This window comes from Helianthus annuus, chromosome 5, assembly GCF_002127325.2.
Source record: "Helianthus annuus cultivar XRQ/B chromosome 5, HanXRQr2.0-SUNRISE, whole genome shotgun sequence".
NCBI lineage: Eukaryota > Viridiplantae > Streptophyta > Magnoliopsida > Asterales > Asteraceae > Helianthus > Helianthus annuus.
The window spans coordinates 46,403,452-46,407,943 of record NC_035437.2 but is presented as its reverse complement, the minus strand read 5'-3'; the positions used below and the strand labels follow the sequence as shown (position 1 = coordinate 46,407,943).

Here is a 4,492-nt window from a genome sequence, read left to right as displayed (position 1 = left end):
CATCAACCTTTTTAACAACCCACACTTGGTAGTCTTTCTCTTTCTTTTTGTAAAAATTCTTTTTAGAACACTCACCAATCTCATAAGTTGAATTTTCAAAAATTTTAAATTTCTCGATTGGTGGTTCAACATCAACAACCTTTTCTTTCAATTTCCTAGAAACTCCCTGTTTTGTTTTGGCATTTTTGGGACAGTTCCATGCAATGTGACCACCTTCATTGCATTTGAAACAGGTTCGAGTTTCCTTTGGATGAAACACTGTAACACCCCAAAACCCGAATATTTATATTCGTTAAATGTTATGATATGGTACATCAAGAAATAAATGACTAGGTTATTTAACCTAGTTATGAGTATGGTAGAAACAACTAAAGGATGAGAGTTGTGGCAATTATAATGAGTGGCAAACTTGAGGGACCAAAATGGGGGCAAGATGAAACTTGAATTACTATATGAAATATACACCCACAAACACACATAATCGTGTGTTCTAGAAAGAGCAGGAGCTCTTATGGATCCTAATGATGGAAAATCACCAAATTGAAAGGCTAAACTAAGCTTAAGTTCACAACCGAGCATGGATTAATGATCACCTTCACGAGGGGATCATAAGGTATGTCTTAAAAGTTAGATTGGTGATTATGCATGAAGTGGGTTATGTTGTAAATCACGAATTGGTATGAGACTGATCATGTATAAGGGTTAGAATCATCATATAGAACATAGGTTATGTATGGTTTATGTTAATTTGATGATTAGTGGTGAAACCCATTAGTTATGGTGATGATGATGACTTGAATGATCACCCATGTCCAATTCTTGCTTAATATTGATGTATTTTGATGTGTATGATAGATTCTTGTTAGAGGAATTGAAAGATATGTGATACTAGCATGTTTGATGTTTATGCATGAATGATTCATGTTGATTAGAAGGAGGAATTTGATGAATTATGTATGAGATTAGGAGATTGTGCATGAATTAGTTGTACTTTATGTTTAAAAGGTAGTACATACACCAAGGGTATGATGAAATTAGAGATAATTGAGTTTAGATCACTAGTAAGTGATTAATAATGAAGTTATGAAGTGGGTTTTAGATAATCTTGAGAATGATATATGATAGTTGAGGCTTGATAAGCGACATGGAAGCTTGGGAAAGAAGCGGGTCAAATGGAACTTATGTGCACGGGAAGCGTACTCGGATGCAAGGTAAGTAAGCTTACACCCTTCTTGTAGAATATTTATTCGTTGTATTGATTACGAACCTGGCAAGTAAACATGTGAAGTATGATGTTCTGACAAGTATTTGATACGGTTTGGAATATGTGGGTATGATAAGGAAATTAAAGTTGATGTCTAAAAAGGGTAAAATGTACATTTGGAACTAACGGGTCAAATGGTGGAGATGTCATCATTTGGCATTATCGACTAATGAATGGTTTTGTCAAGTATTATGAATTCACAGATTTAATAGCGAAAGGATCTCGCTGTTATCATCTAACAATTTGGTGGACGAAGTATTAAACGGATCTTAGCTTTGATCCAAGCAAGGTATGTGTGTTTAAAGTTGTAGTTAAGTGATAGGGATGGTTGAATGTGCATTGAAGTCCTTTGTTGAAAAGGATGGAGCGAAGTTGACAAAAATGCCCTTGATAGGTATATCGGGCAAACGAATTTAAAAGGTTGTTTAGAAACAATCCATTAGATTAAATGATTACTTTGTATATGTATGAAAGCGAAAAGTATGATTTTTACGAGTCAAGGTCCTTAAAAATGCGTAAATACCCTTAACGGGCCAAAATAACATTTAAGTGGAAATGGGTTGGGATGTTGTAAGAAACCCGTGATTGGGACCTTATATGATAGACGACGTTGAAATTATAAGGTTCATGAGGAATTTAGGTTAAACAATCAAGTTATGTTGATATATGCATGAACAGGTCAAAATTTGGTAAAAGGGTAATAAGCTGAAGGTTTAGAAGTCGTAAATTATGGTAGTCCAAATATTGGATTTTCACTCCATGTGATGGAGAATTAAATTACGGTTGTGTAGAAAAAAGAATCGAGTAAAACGGATAAACGGTTTGAAAGTTACGGCCGTTTTCGTAAAAATAATAAGCGGAAACGTATAAGTTAAGAATTTCCTTAACCCGGAAGTTAAATTTCAAGTTCACATGATAGAATGTTAATTTACGATCATGTAGGAAGAAACGGGAGGTAAAACAGAAAAACGGTTTGAAAGTTACGGCCGTTTTCGTAAAAAGGATTAAACCGGTAAATCTGTAGCTGGGTTGCAGCGTAACCTACGGCTCAGCGTAGGCTACGGTACTGGAAGGGCTATTTTGTTGATTAATCTGTAGCTGGGCTGCTGCGTAACCTACGGCTCAGCGTAGGCTACGGTACTAGAGGGGCTGTTTTATTGATTATTAATGGACTATAAGCTACGGTCTGTAGACGGTAGCCTACGACAGGATTGATAAAATTGTTATATGTTGTTGTTTGATGGTGTATGAGGTAAATTATGATATTTAACAACTTTTTACACTTATAATACTAACATTTAAAGTTTTTAAATGTGGTTTGGGTCTCTAAGTATAGGGAACTCATTCTAATCAATTTCTAAAGCCTTATAAACAATGTTAAGATAAATTTGATATTAAGAAAGATAAGGAAGGCATGTATATTTATGAAAGGATGAGAATGTAAATCGTTGTGATAAAAGATTATGATCTACACGATACGGTATGATCGTCAAGGACGATGATGTATAAAGTATGCATTATAAACTGAATGTAATATGCTAACATGAGTTCCAATATGATGAAGAGATGTGAAAAGTCAAGGAGGAAACTTATTTATGTTTATAATGTGTGCTAACGTTATGAATGTATGTGGTGAGCGCAGGTTGATCGGGTCACGGAGGATTAACAAGGGACAGAGATCATGGACCGAGTCACATGAAGGATTGTACGGGGTGTCTAAGAATGTAATTTGTTATACATAAGTTATGTTTTATTCTATAATTGAGTTAGTTTGATGTATTCAATATAAAGGAGTTATTTTAAAAAGTGAACTTTCAAGTAATTCTAAGGTTTATAATGAAAGAAATTTTATGGCATGAAATTCCGCTGCGAATTTTGTCAATTACGTGTTAGGGTCTTACAAGTTGGTATCAGAGCCCTGGTTTGAGAGAATCAAGTACAAGAGTATAGGTACTTGAACTCAAACATGTGTACTCTTATGATAAGGAACCCGTACAATCCATGACTCGATCAAGATCTAAAGGTAGAAATTGAATGAAAGCGTGTATGTATGCACTCATATGAAGAAGCTAATGGTTTTGTATGTGCCAGGTAAGCTAAAAAGTTTGAAGAGGATGATCCGTGACTGCAGTCTAAGATGGATGCTAAGGCAGGCAATGATGCGAATGGATTGACGGACCTCAGGTACACAATGTTAATATGTATGGGTACCGTTGTTAAAAGAAAAAGGAAGAAATCTCCTTGGGAAGGTAAGTACTAAACGGAAGACAATGATATTGTCTTGATAAGATTATAAAAATGTAGCACGAACTGAGACCCACTACTGCAGACATAAGGCGATGATTACCTGAAGGCACGGAATTAGTATGTGAATTGCGCACCTGGCCAGTACGCAAGAAGCATATAACGTTCATGAGACCGTGGTAATTATCGCAGGTATGTCCGTTCGAATTGGGTAGCAGGTGGGCGTGCGGGTGAAGTGGGTAGTAAGACTCTCGGGAAATTGAGAGTACTATGTAGGAATAAAAAACATGAGTGATAAGAATGAAGAATGTTGAATCCGTAAGAGAGTACGGATCAACAAGATATGAATGAAATGATTAAATCCGTGAGACGGATTCAAGGAATGAACGGTACGAATGAAATGTTTGAATCCGCGAGACGGATTCAAAGAATGAAATGTGTGAATGCAATGTTTGAATCCGCGAGACGTATTCAAGGTATGAAAGGCATGAATGGAATGTTTGAATCCGTGAGACGGATTCAAGGTATGAAATGCATGAAGGGAATGTTTGAATCTGCAAGACGGATTCAAGGAATGAAATGTAGAAATGATAAGTCCGAATCCGCGAGACGGATTCAACATATGTAAGGAATAAAAGATGTGAATGATATGTTTGAATTCGTGAGATGGATTCAAAGCATAGAATGAAGAGAATGTATAAATGGTATGTTTGAAACCGCTAGACGGATTCAAAACATAGAAATAATGAAAGGTATGGATGCTACGATTGTGTCCGCAGGACGGGTATAAAATATAGAAATGATGAAAATAGCCCACATTGCGATGTCTCAATAGTTTGACCGTGGTTGTGTCAAACGAATCATGTGAGTAAATGTAAAGTAACTGAATGAAAGAATGATCATGATTGGCACGCAAACCTAAATTTCAAATTTAAAATGAAAGAAAGAAGTTTTGAATAAGTTATGTGTTAAATGTGCTGGTAA

The 4,492-nt window shown here is 35.8% G+C and overlaps 1 long non-coding RNA gene across 1 annotated transcript; it reads left to right on the top strand.

Annotated features, from left to right (window-relative positions):
* The first annotated feature begins 573 nt into the window (after nt 1–573).
* On the top strand, nt 574–3,052 carry LOC110938836. Its single transcript, XR_002591734.2, has 3 exons — nt 574–613; nt 1,126–1,211; nt 2,907–3,052. It is a non-coding gene; the product is annotated as an uncharacterized LOC110938836 (long non-coding RNA).
* Nucleotides 3,053–4,492: the final 1,440 nt, after the last annotated feature.